General features: G+C 39.5%; 1 protein-coding gene across 14 annotated transcripts in view; it reads right to left on the minus strand.

Annotated features, from left to right (window-relative positions):
• LOC309616994 (uncharacterized protein) overlaps positions 1-14,629 on the minus strand; it is a 73,923-nt gene that overhangs the window by 21,385 nt on the left and 37,909 nt on the right. For 4 of the 14 annotated variants that reach the window (XM_082368463.1, XM_082368459.1, XM_082368450.1 and 1 more), the window contains exon 1: positions 6,048-10,939. The exons of 7 other annotated variants lie outside the window; for them this stretch is intronic. The gene's annotated coding sequence lies outside the window, so the exon portion shown is untranslated. Of the gene's footprint in view, positions 1-885; positions 937-6,047; positions 10,940-10,981; positions 14,619-14,629 lie in introns of those variants that run through there. 3 more of the 14 variants (XM_082368460.1, XM_082368461.1, XM_082368462.1) reach the window with 3 other exon arrangements.

A 14,629-nucleotide genomic window follows, 5' to 3' on the forward strand; every position in this document is an offset into this window, starting at 1 on the left:
ATCACCCATCACAATTTTTTAAAAAAACGGAACATTTTCATTACGTTTAAGTAGAGAATCGCATGCAGAAATATGGTCAAGAAGATTTTTTTTCACTTAACTTACATGGAAGCCAAACATCAAAGCGATTAACATAACCAAGCTGGCGCAAATGATTTTCAACGCTTGATTTGGATATTTTCAGTATGTCGGCTATCTCCCACGTGGTATAACGTTGATTGTTCTCAATTAATGTCTCGATTTGATCGCTATCAACTTCAACCGGTCTACCCAACCGGGAAACTTCGTCCAGCAAGAAATCTCCAGCGTGAAACTTCGCAAACCACTTTTGACACATTCGATCAGTCACAGAACCTTCTCCATATAGTGCAAAAATCTTTTTTCACGTTTCAGTTACGTTTTTACCTTTCTTGAAATAATAAAGCATAATATGCCAAAGATGTTGCTTTCTTTTCCTTCCATCTTCAATATTAAAATGGCTACACAAAAATTCATGTCTTTTTTTAAATGCATGCTGATATGACAGCTGTCACATACAATCTAACAAAATTGTTTCGAATAAGTTAAAGACAACTAAGGGCTACTAGAGCCATCTTACGGAAAAAAACCGAATGAACCTTTTGGCCAACCCAATAAAAACCATTCTTAGCTGGGGAGGAAGAGTGGATTTACAAAAATAAGCCATGGGCAGTACTTGCCCACCTGTATCCTTGACCCTCTTAGCTTTTAACATTCAGCTGCTCCAGGATACCTTTTAACAGGTTTGGCTGCAGCCTTATGAATTCCTAAAACCCACTTTGCCAGTCTAAAAAAAGCAGGGCTTTGGCCAAGAGCCCAGGCTATAGAATCAGGCCACCAAGCTTCAATCTTGATTCTGCCACTTACTGGCAAAGTAAACTTTTACAAGTTAATTAACCTCTTGATGCCTCTGTTTCTTCATCTGTAAAATGGAAATAAAAATAGGGTTATTATGAAGAACAGATGAGTTAATGCACCAAAGCATTAGAAAGCCAGTGAGGTTCATAATAAACACCTAATAAATGTTAGCTATTATTTGTGTCATCCTCATTATCACCATGAAATATACAGAAGTCACACATTAGCCCTGGTTTGTTTCTAAGTATATTTACTTCAGGTAGTAATTATCAATAGATGTATATTACCTTTGGAATATTCTGAAAAAGCTGGTGGCTTCGGCATCCCACCAAAACTTATTGAGATAAAGGACAGGGAATAGTTATACTGTTTATTCTCCCACATCCATTTTCAGAAAATTTCAATACAATCTCACATAGCTGAAGGTTCTTATTTTCTGCTGCCTGTTGGAAAACTACACCAACCCCAAACAGATACTGAATAACTCTTTTCTGCTAATCCCTATACTTGGCAATAAGCACAATGAGAACTTGACCTAGTCCCTGCTACATAAAAACCTGCAACTGAGTGGGAGAAACAGATCAGAAACAAGGAGCAGAAACTCCAGTGAACTCAAAGACAGGTCAACAGAAATTGCTAAAACTGAAGCTTATGAAAGTAATGTGCACTCTGTTGTATTGATAGCATGTTCTAGAAATGTCAGTAAGGTCAAGTTGGTTAATGGTATTGTTCAGGTAGGAATAATCAGTTTTGTATTCTTAATGAGTTTCAGTCTGCTTGTATTGATTACTGAGAAAAGTGTTGAAATCTCCATATTTAATTGTGGATTTCTCTATCTCTTCTTTCAGTTCTGTCAGATTTTCTTCATGTAGTTTGAAGCTCTGTTGTTTTCTGGATACACATTTAGGATTGTTATGTCTACGTGGTGAATTGACGCTTGGTGTAATGTCCCTACTTCTCCCTGGTAATAGTCCCTTGTTCTGAAGTCTATTTTGTCTGATATTAATATAGTCACTCCAGCCTTCTTTTGATTGATGTTTGCATGGTACTTTTTTTTTTAATCCTTTTAACATATCTATATCCTTATAGCTAAAGTGGGGCTCCTTTAGATAGCATATACTCAGTTTTTGTTCTTTATCCAATCTTAACAATCTTTTAAAATTAACATACTTAGGTCATTAGCATTTCATGTAATTTTTAATATGATCAGATTTAAGTCTACCATTTTATTCTTTTTCCCTGTTTTTCCTTCTTGATTTTCTTCCTCTATGACCCTTCTTCTGCCCTCTTTTGGGCTGAATTTTTTTTAGAATTAAATTCATCTCTTTTTATCTATTAGTTTTTGGCTATTATCACCTGTTTGGTTTTTTTTTTTTTCCTCCTCCGGGGTTGCAATATACATATCTTTCACAGTGTACTTAGTGTTATTATTTTACCAATTCCCCCGTTCTTGTATTAGTTGTTGTATGTATTCTCTATATACAGTGCTCTAGCCAAGAAAGCTATAATTTTTATTTTAAACAGCTGCATTTTTAAGAGGAGAAAAACAATATTTTATATTTACAAAAAAACCTACTATTTTTGTTGCTCTTTTTTAATTTCTGAAGTTCCTAGTTTCCATTTGGTATCATTTCTGTTCAACCTAAAGAACTTCCTTTAACACTCCTTTTTAGCATAGGTGTGACATTTTCCCCCCTTCTTCCTGAAGGAAATTTTCACTGGATATATAATTCTGAGTTGATGATTTGTTTAAGCACCTCAAGGATGCTGTTCCAATTTTTTCTGGCCTACATGATTTCCAATGAGAAATCTGCAGATGTATGAATCATTGTTCTACCACATATAATGTGGCATTTTCTCTAAGTGTACTCAAGAATTTTTATCTTTAATTTTCAGAAGTTTGTTTATGATGTATCCAGAAGTGATATTTTCTCTAACTATTATAGCATTGAACAAGAAATGAATAACAAAAAGATATCTGGACAATCTCCAAACATTTAGAAATTAAACCGCATACTTCTAGCAACCAATGGACAAAGTCACAAAAGAAAGTAGAGCAGGGACTTCCCTGGTGGTGCAGTGGTTAAGACTCTGTGCTCCCAATGCAGGGGGCCCAGGTTTGATCCCTGGTCAGGGAACTAGATCCCACATGCATGCCGCAACTAAGAGTTCACATGCCACAACTAAGAAGCCCACATGCCGCAATTAAGGAGCTGGTGAGCCACAACTCAGGAGCCCGCCAGCCACAACTAAGGAGCCCTCGAGCCACAACTAAAGGAGCTCGCCTACCGCAACTAAGGAGCTTGCCTGCCACTACTAAGACCCAGCACAACCAAAGAAAGAAAGAAAGAAAGAGCATATTTTTAACGGAATGAAAATGAAGACACAACATATCAAAATGTATAAGATGCTGCCAAAGCAGATATTATTTTAAAAAAATGTATTCAATGATGTATATATTAGAAAAGAAGAGTCTTAAATCCATTATCTAAGCTAAGAACTAGGGGAAAAAGGGCAAATAAGTTAAACCTAACACAAACAGAAAAAAAGGAAATAATAAACATAAGACAGAAGTCAATAAATCCAAAATAAACATAAAACATAAATCGCTGTAACTGAAAACATGAAAATACTAGACAAAATCAGGGTTGGCAAAATATGGCCAATTATGGCCAATCTATTCTGTGGCTGATCAAAGTGGTGATTATACGAATCTACACCTGTGGTAAAATTAATAAAATTGTACCCTAAACGGGAAAAAAATAGTTAATTTTACTGTATGATGATTGTCTTAAAAGACCTGCTTCTCATCTGTAAAATGAGGGTAATGATAGGTTTGTTATGAAAAATAAGTTAGTATCTGTAAGTCACTGGAAACACTGCCTGGTCATAAAACACAATCTATAAATGTTAGCTATTATTTCTATCAATGTGTTTCTCAGGAAATTTGTTTTAGATCATGAAAATAATTGCTCATAAGCATTTCAATAATCTGAAATAGATGGTGGATTCTATAGCTCACCAATATTAAAGATTAAGGAACATCTCCATGGGTTATTTCTATTCTGTTTTGTTACCTAATTCCAATTTCAGGAATTTTGCACTGCAAACTCTTGATGCCGGCAGTCTGTTGAGTAGCTACTCTAACTCCAAACCCTTGCCAATCTTGTACTGTGTGCTGGGCACACAGAGAAAAATATGACATGGTCCCAGCAACAGAACTTTCAGTGTATGAAAAGAGAGAGATGAGAAACAAAGAGCCCCAAGACATAGGTAAGTCAAACTGTATACGGGAAAACAAAAAGCACTGGACTTTGGAACCATCCCTCTCCAAAGTGCAATGCTCTTGTGTCCCCTAGCTTTCTCAAATGAGTGCCATTCTCCAAGCTGCAAAAATAAAAACCTTGCAGTAGCTGCTAACTTCTCCCTTTCTTGGTCTTGGATATAAACAATGGATGATAATCAATTTTTGGCAGTTATAACAATAAATCAATCACTATCATACTGACTCAATGTTGGGGACTTGCTTTAAAATACTGAACCAAAAAAAAAATTGGAGCAGGGGTGTGTTGATACAAGACTGACAAATGTTAACAAGGGTTGAATTTGGGTGATGGTTCCACAGGGGTTCATTATTTTATTCTTATTACATTTGGCTCTGTTTGTAAATTTCCACAGTAAGAACTTAAGGGGAAAATAAAACCTATGATACCTATTTTGAAAAACTTAAGTAAAAGTCCAAAAATAAATCTACAGAACAGGAAAACATTAAAATATTAATATTGTTATCTCTACATCCTGTACTACACCCTTCATAAATTTTCTTAATTCTCTATAACATGCAATCATTATTTTTATAATCAGAATATGAACTATATTATTTCAAATAAAACTCAATTAAATTGCAGATAACTGAAAAAAATCTCATGAAAAACTCAAAGCTTTCATGGCTCTCTACAAAAATCCAAACATGCCTTCTCAACCTGACACTAAACACACTAAGAACTAAGGCAGCAGATCGAAACTACCTAAATTCAAATCCCAGCTAAGCCTCTTACTAGCTGTGTGACCTAGGATAAACAACTCAGGATCTGTGTCTGTTTCTTCATCTTTAACATGGGAATAACAGTATCCCCAGTTCCCATAGGGCTCTTGTGAGGATTAAGTATGTTCATTCATATAAAGCTCCTAGATTAATGTTTAGCACTAAATGTTTAAACATTATCATTATTACTCATGCCCACGTATTCCCCCATCCCTTCATCCCTGCATTTATTCAACATATATCAGGGCAGCTTTGTAGCAGAATTTGCCCATGAGTGATGGAAATGTCTTCTCCCCTGCGAAGAGATGACATAAGAGGAAGAAGGATGCTAAGTCCTACTCAGGTGAGTCTCTGCTGCCTGCGGCCAAAGGGTCACTCCCTCCTCACTGCAGCCTTTTGCAAGAAGTAAGGCTGGGAGAGGAAAGGAGGCTGAAAGAAATCAGAACTTCATCAGTACTCCCGCATAAATCACCGTGCACATCCCAGACAACAGCCAGAAGTGATCCTCTCCAAAAATTTTAATTAAAAAAATTAGGAGTCTGGGTTCAGCCCCGATTCCTTCAGGGATCAGAGAAGGGCCAGGGACACTGTAGCAGGAGCTCTGACCCAATCCCGGGTTCACAAAAGCTTTCAGGGAACTGAGCGCTTTTCGGGAAATTAAAAAATACTAGTAACAAGAGACCTTGTGATTTTAAACCACAAGCCAGCCTCTGTTCTAAGTCTTTTCCTGTACATTCTCATTTAACTCTCAAAATAGCCCTATTAGGTAGACTCTAAGGCCAACTTTAAAGAAGAGGAGACAGAGACATGAAGATACTCGCCGAATATACTGTTAGGAAGCGGCAGCGCGGGCTGGTGGTCGCGAAAAGGGGCGGGGGAGGCTAGTACAGAACCCAGGAGACCCCCAACCCCAGAGACGTACGGCCCTGGCCCGGGCCCCTAAACCAGAGATGCACCAACAGTCCCACGCTCCAGGAGGCTCATTCAAAGGGAGCACCAACCGCGCCCTTCGCCGCAGATGGATTCCTTCCCCAAGGTCGAGGGCCGGGTCGCTATTGGCCCACAACAAAGCGAAGAAAGGTCAGTGTAGACGCGGGGAGAGGGGCCCGGGGGAGGGAAGGCTCACCTTTCCGAGAGGAAAGAAGGCCGCGGCCTCGCGTACCTGGGCCGGAAGTGACTCTGCCTACAGAGACCTCCTGGACTACGCTTCCCAGAATTCCCAACGGGAGCAGGGACACAGCCTCATTCTCCTGTAGCGGAAGTTATCCAACTACGGTGTTCCCGGGCTACACTTCCCAGAATTCCCAGGCACCTCGTCGCCTTCCCAGGGCGGAAGTGCTGGCTGCTATACTGAGCGTGTGGATTGTACTTCACAGCGTCCCAGAATGAATTTCGTAACCCCGCCTTCCTGGAGCCGAAATGCTTCCAAGCCTAGAGCGCTCTACTACACAATTCTGTATTTACTTAAAGGCACCTTTTCGGAGCGTAACTGTCTCTGATTCTATGGATTTTCTGAGCTACCATTACCGAATCTCCTGGGGGACAGCCCTTTCCGCAAGACTGCCTTTTCTCTTTTGGGTAGACAGTATTTGGATAGTCGGTATTCTCTTTAGGATAGTCAGTATGAATCAACTCTATACTGTTAGTCGAGCTTGGTCTTCCTCTCCCTTTTTTCTTAAAAAAAAATTTTTTTTAGAACGTGACCAAAACAAAGCAAACTCAACCAGAGCAAACTCTATTTACCTATCCACCTACCTATTCATAGAAACTACCCATAAAGACAGACTAGAGAAGCTTGAAATGTGAAAAAAGAAGAGAGAAAGGGAAGGAGGGAGGAAGGGAATAGATTATATAAAGAAAGCGATTTGTAGGCAAAAAATGCAATACTAAAAGGAAATTGTGCTGCCTGCACTGGGCACTGAATGTAAGAAATACAGGATCTCAACCTTACTTTGACTCGATTGCTTCTTTTATTCTGTATGGGTGTGAATGCATCTAGAACTCTTGACACTGCTACCTCCCATGAGCTGTTCATTCCAAGATCCACAAGAGTGGACATGAATGCCAAGAATCCACAAGAAGCAGATGCAACCACTGACCAGGGCATAAAGCAGCAGCAGCAAATGTTTTCCACATTTCCTTGGCTTTAATTGCTAACTATGAAATGTGGGTCATAAGGCAAATGGAAGGACCTGTAGTGATACAGATAAAACATTCTAATATGGGAAGGGATAAATCCTTTATGAAATCTTGAATTTTTTTTCTTTTTTGAGCTTCTAGTATCACATCACCTATTTTCACTCTGCTCTTGATATCATAAATACTATAAGTTGTCAGAAAACTAGCAGAAATAAAGAAAAAAAGAGAGGAGACAGTTTAATTGCCCACTCTTCTCTTGGGGAAGAAATACATATTATTTTCCTTGGACTTCCCTGGTGGCTCAGTGGTTAAGAATCTGCCTGCCAATGCAGGGGACACAGGTTCGAGCCCTGGTCCGGGAATATCCCACATGCTTGTGTGCCACAACTACTGAGCCTGCACTCTAGAGCCCACACGCCACAACTACTAAGCCCGCGTGCCACAACTACTGAGCCCACGCGCCTAGAGCCTGTGCTCCACAATAAGCAAAGCCACCACAATGAGAAGCCTGCGCACTGCAATGAAGAGTAGCCCCCGCTCGCCGCAACTAGAGAAAGCTCGCACGCAGCAACGAAGACCCAACACAGCCAAAAATAAATTAATTTTTTAAAAAAGAAATGCATATTATTTTCCTTTATGCTGGTACATTAATTGTATTTGATGTTATATCACTTGACCCTCTTGTAATCTAGAACAGCTCCCCTTCCCCTTTTTTGTATGCCCTTCACCTACTGAACTAACTAGGTCAGTTGTCATGTAGGATTGCTTACATTCTGCATTTGTCCGATGGCTTTTTTGACCTGGCATTTATTGCCCTGAAACTTTGATATATTTTGTGAACTGGAGGTTAAAGGTTAGATTTTTGGCAAGAATAAGGAAAATATGGTGTTGAAAATAGCTGAACAAGGTCCCATACAGTGTCCAACTGAAACCAGTTCTAATGCTGGGCAAGTACTCTCACTAAGGAGTAAAAGAAAAATGACATAACAGCCACTATGTGAAAATGCTCAGTGGTTTAAAGAAGGGGATCATTTAAAGAAATTATACCATGTGACTCTTTAACAACCCCTCCCAAAAGGAAATGTTTTTTAAAATACTTATCTAATACGTAGCTTACGTATTAAGGAAGATCAATCTGATAAAAGGTAAGTTTGGGGGATAAAATGACAGGGAAATTTTAAAATACACTAGACAAAATAAAGAAAATGTTTTGTATACTTATGCTTCCAGTAATAATAAAATAGGTAATTTGGGACAAACATCTGGCACATGAAAGGTGGATACTTTTTTTTAAGTATTGGAAGGCATCAAAACACAAGGTAATGGAGAGTTAGTGGACTAAAATTCAGAAAAAGTTGGGGAGTCATGTATTAGGGGCTGCTTTTCTCCTGGGGTGATGGTCTAGTCAAAGAGCCGAAAAGCCTAGAAGCTCTGTAGCACTCTTGACACCCATTTGGGGCTAGGGGAACAAAAGGTGCTGGCAATACCTATAAAATACAGATCTTTTCAAGCACACATAAAATATTTACAGAAAGGGGTCATAGGGTGCGCCAAAAAGAATAACAACAAATTTCAAAATATTGAAATAAAACTAAATGCTTTCTGAATACAATGAAATTCAGCCAAAAATCAATAACAAAAAGATAATTTAAAAATTTCCATGTATGCATTTAATAAATTATCTCAGCTCCAAACCCAACCTTCTTTACATTGCTTTATGGGGCTGGAATGAGAGGGAAATCTGCAGCTATTCTCTTTACTTTGCCATCTGGGTCTATGTTAGGCTCTGCCAATAGAGGGCGACAGTGATTCACATACTTGGTATCAGGATTTTAAAGTCATGTGTATCAGAATCACCTGAAGAGGGACTTCCCTGGTGGTCCAGTGGGTAAGACTCTGCACTCCCAATGCAGGGGACCCGGGTTCGATCCCTGGTCAGGGAACTAGATCCCGCATGCATGCCACAATTAAGAGTCCGCATGTCGCAAAACTAAAAAAAAAAAAAAAAAAAAAAAGATCCCGCATGCCGCAACAAAGATCCCGCACGGCCTAAATAAACATTTAAAAAAAAAACAACAAAAACACCTAGGGACTTCCCTGGTGGCACAGTGGTTAAGAATCCCCTGCCAATGCAGGGACACGGATTCGAGCCCTTGTCCGGGAAGATCTCACATGCTGCAGAGCAACTAAGCCCATGCGCCACAACTATTGAGCCTGTGCTCTAGAGCCGCGTGCCACAACTACTGAAGCCGGCGCGCCCAGAGCCCATGCTCCGCAACAAGAGAAGCCACCGCAATGAGAAGCCCGCGCACTGCAACGAAGAGTAGCCCCCACTCACCACAACTACAGAAAGCCCGCGCGCAGCAACGTGGTCAAAAATAAAATTAATTAATTAATTTTTTAAAAAGAAGTTAAGTCTGGGAAAGGAAAGGAGGCTGGGGTAATCAGAACTGTGTCTCCCTTCTGCACGAATCACAGAACACAAACTCACACACTATCCTGGAGACACAGACACACACACACTCCCTCCCACTTCTGAAAGAGAGACAGAGAGAGAAAATGAACCCAGAAGAAATTCAGGAATAGCCTGGATTCCTGCAGGGATCAGAGAAAAGGGCTGGTAGCACTCATCTCTTCCTGGGCTCATGTGAGTTGTCAGGTAACTGAACATTTCTCAGGAAATTAAATACATTAACCAAAAGATACAATTACCTTTGGCTTTAAACCTTTTATTTGTGACTATCTCACTTAACTCTCCAAACAACTCTATTAGGTAAGTACTATTATTTCCCTCTTCTTACAGAAAAGGAATGCAAGGCACAAACAGATTAAGTTAGCTGCTTAATCTCACACCCCTAGGAGGTGGCAGAGCTGCCGGGTCAGTTGGCGATTAGGAACAGACAGCACAGAATACAGGAGACTCAACCCTCAACCACCAGTCGTGGCCCTCAAGAAGGCTCACTCCAGTAGGGCCCAACCCCACCCTCTGCCTCTGGCTGCACATTCCCTCTCATAAGGCCAAGGACATGTCACAGTTGATCCCAGCCAAGCAAAGAAGCATTGCCGTCCCGTGCCTGACTCAGCTTCTCCAGGAGAAGGACTGCCACGACCTCACTCCCCTGGAGGAAGTGACTCTACCTACAATTTCTTGGTTACGCTCCCAGAATTCCCGACAAGATACTAGCCACAGCCATGCCCCCTGTAGCGGAAGGTCACCGCCTACAGAGCTGTTAGACTACACTTCCCAGAACCCCCACGTCATTGCCCTCCTAAGGCGGAAGGTTGGCTACTACCCTTAGAGCCTAGATTATATTTCACACGATTCCAGAGGAATCAATGAAGAACTACTTGTTTAAACATGTTCACTTGTTTGATAATTAATCACATTTTTTCCATGTATTTACTTGCTATAGAGATTGCTTCTTTTAAAAACTTGACTATTCATATCGTTTGCTGTATTCATATCCATATTCCTATTGAGGTTTCATTATCTTAAGATTCCTGTTAAGGATTTTAAGCAATTTTCTAGCATATATGTCAATATATGTCCAATAGGTCAATATTTTCAGCCCAGTTTACTATGTCTTCTACCTTTACGTATGTTGCCTTTTTAACATAGGGAAAATAATTTTTTTCCAAACAGACTTAATCATTGTTATATTTGCTTTGCTTAGAACTCTGTGCATCCATAACAAGCAACCTTTTCTGTGCTCCATTACTATTCCACGCGTTTTAAAAGTATTAATTTCATTTAACTCTCACAATCCCACTAAGTACTATATAATTATACCCTGGCAACTGATTCACAGAGATTAACTCGCCCAAAGTTATAACACTAGGAAGTGGCTGTGCTGATTGCGAGTCAAGGAGACGCTGGGGGAGCACGGAACCCAACAGACCATCAAACCAGCGATGCATTACCCCAACCTGGGACGCGCTAACCGCTGCAAACGCTAGGAGGCTCTGCCGAGAGGGAGGCACAAATGCCTCTACCCCTTGTCCTTCGCCGACCATCGCTTCTCTTCCTCAAGGCAGAGGGCCGGGCCACTGTTGGTCCCTCGTCTAGGCTGAGGAGGTGCGGAGTAGTTGCTGGGACTCAAGTCTCCACTCCACATGGTGAATGATGGCTGCAACCTCCCCTGGAGCGGAAGTTCCTGCAACTCACTCCCCTGGATCCGGAGACCATCCGAGAGGGGCCACACCCCGCACTCCTGAAGAGGAAGTGTTGTCGATTGCACGCAGCTTCTGGACTACACTTCCCAGAATTCCCAATGGGTCTACAGCCCTGCCTGTCTGGGGTGGAACTGCCTCAGACTACAACTCCCAGAATGATCTGCGTGGTAGTGCTTCCGCCTTCCCTCCACTATTTCTTTTGGTAAAATTCAACCTTGTATTTTTTTTTTCCAAGAAAAAACTAGAACGTGGGAATTTAAAGGAAATATGGATATTTAGGGGGAAAAAAGAGAAGCATTTCACATTAAAAGAAAATTAACACATTTTAGCAAGAAAGCTATGCCTATGACAAAAGACAAGGGACTTGGTCTGTGCTGCACTGGATATCGACCTTAAGGAACATGGAATCTCAGACTTGGTTTGACTCCATTGTCTCTTTATTTGTGCCTGTCTTCATCTACTTCTGACTTTGCTGCCTGGCATAAACTATTTACTGCACATGTCAAGAATCCACAAGGAGTTTCACGCACTGTTCAGGCCGTAAAACAGAAACTGCAGTGTTGTTTCTGACAAATGAGAGGAGCTGCACTGGTAAGGAACTGGAGAAAATACTGTTTTAGGGAAAAGGTCTCTTTCCTCGAAATTTTTTGAGTTCAAACTCAGGCTTCCCTTTGACTACTCCTGTGTTGTTCTCTTTGACATCATATATTTGCTAAGAATATTTCTTTTCTACAGATCTGTTTAAACAAAGTGAGGTCATGATTATTTGAAGCTGTGGCGTAGGTAGGTTGATGTAGGAGATGGAGTCCATAGAACTATAACAAGTGAAACTACAGGAAGTATGTACTTACCGCTTTCCTTCTGGACAGGAAATAATTTTAAAAAATGAAACTTCTAAAAATAGTATGAAAGTATGGAGAATAGTAATATGAAATATCAATACTAAATACATATACCTTAAATTTAACACTTATCAACATGCCACACTGGCTTCACTTATCATTTTAAAATTTTTTTACTAAAGGATTTTAAAAGTCTTTGACATAGTCATTTCCTTCCAAATACCATATTGCTTAAAAATAACATTTTACAGCTGGTTTATTCCAGTCACTATCCAAGTAAATCAATTCATTGTATTTGATTGTTATCTCAGCTGAGGCTCATTTATTCTAGAACTATATCCTACATACATACACAAGCAGTGCCATTTTTTAATGTCCTTGAACTGTTGGAGAAATCAAGATGTCGAATTAGGTGTCTGAATTCTGGATTTGTCTAACGGCTTCTCATACTTTCTCCTCTAATCTTCTAAGTTTCCTGTAAAGTAGAATTTTGACTTAAAGGCTAGATTAGATACAGGTTTTTTTGTTTTTGTTTTTGTTTTGGCAAGAATACTTCATAGAAGGGACTGAAAGTATTTGAACAGAAATATTCCATTCAACCAAAGCCAATGCAAATCCTGGGCCAGTTTCTCTCCAACAAAGAGAAAAACAAAAAGAAATAACAGCAAATATGTAAAAAAAACACACATGGCTTAAAACAAGGAAACCACTATCACAAATCACATCACATGATCCCCTATATAACAGATTCTATCTTTGTGAGAGGAAAAAGAATATTTGGTAATCTCAGTTTTGAAGTTTCACATATATTAAACAGGGTAAGATAAAAGCAAAGATTTTTCAGATGAGGAAAATAATTTGGGGAAAGCATTACAACACTGAAAAGTGAAGTGTAGAGTGGTGGAGGGGGATGGTTCCCAGTGCTGCTCTGCATTCTAAAAATCTTTTCTGTTAGTCACAGATTGTACTTGATCTTTTATAACTTCATTTTTTTCCCTCCAAACAATATGTGAAAAATTTGTAGGTCTAGATCATTTTTAATGGTGTATATTATTCCATTACATGGGGATACCATAATTTGCTCAATCTTTCTCTCTCTCTTTTTTTTAAACATGAATCTTTTTTTTTTTTCTTTTTCTTTTTTTTGGCCACACTGAACAGCATGTGGGAATCTTAGTTTCCTGACTAGGGATCAAACCGGCGCCCCCTGCAGTGGAAGCGCAGAGTCTTAACCACTGGACTGCCAGGGAAATCCTTGCTCAATCTCTTATTCATGGATCTTTAGGTTCTTTGCAATTTTTATTATTGCAAAATTCTTAGAAGATGTTCCCTTCTGAAACCATCTTTTCCAACTTGTGCAATTATGTCTGAAAGATAAATTCTGAGCAGTAGGATTAGTGGATCAAAGACAATGCTCCGTATACACTTTGATACATTTATACAAAATCCTCTCCAGAAATGTTACACCTGTTTTTTTCCCCTACTAACTTATGTGAGGATGCTAACTTTTTTCTACTCCCTTACTGACAATGAGCTTTGTTAATCTTTCACTATTGCCCACCTGAATCGGTAAGAAAGTAATACTTCAGGGATGGTTTTATTTGCATTTGAATGGCTGTTTCAGATACAGACAATAACTAGTATGAAAATGTAATGTAAGGAAAACTAGGAATAAAATATGATCCAAATGAAGAAACCTATAAATAAACTAAGATACAAAAAAATATATTGTTATTGAAGATGAATAAAGATATTGTAAAGGTATCTCCTCCTCCCAAATCCAACTATAATCCAAAACTAAATCACTATTTTGGTAGGAACATGACAAAATGAGCACCTTCTAAAAACCCATCATTAAACAAGACTGCTGAGAAACAGTGGTGTCTGCTTCTGACAATGAACACTTTGGCTTGGCCTTCTATAGTTGTTACTCACTTCAGTAAATGTTAGTTTTACTTAATTTTATTAAGACTATTTGCAGGACACCATTTTTTTTTAATTGCATTTAAGATGTGAGCTGACAAAATTTTTCACTACACATTACGGAGTTTCTCTACTGCATGGGGGTTTCTTATGTCCATAGATTGCACTTTTGGTAAAGTTTTATCACATGCACACCACCTGGAACAGGTCTCTTTTATGTACAGACCAATGAATGAAGATTCTCACTAAAGAAGTCCTACCTACATCACTTAAATGCCTGCACTACCACAGAGTGCCTCAAAGATTTAAAAGTTTTATGGACCTCCCTGTTGGTCCAGTGGGTAAGACTCCACGCTCCCAATGCAGGAGTCCGGGTTCAAGCCCTGGTCGGGGAACTAGATCCCGCATGCATGTAGCAACTAAGAGTTCACATGTCGCAACTAAGAAGTCCGCATGCCGGAACTAAAGATCCCTCATGCCACAATGAAGATCCTGCGTGCCGCAACTAAGACCCGGCACAGCCTAAATATATATATATATATATATATATATATTTTTTTTTTTTAAAGTTTTGAACTCGAATTCTAATGTTGCTTCCTTATGTGGACGCCAGTGACTGTGAAATATGTTG

This window comes from Balaenoptera borealis (genome assembly GCF_965194805.1).
Source record: "Balaenoptera borealis genome assembly, chromosome: 19".
NCBI lineage: Eukaryota > Metazoa > Chordata > Mammalia > Artiodactyla > Balaenopteridae > Balaenoptera > Balaenoptera borealis.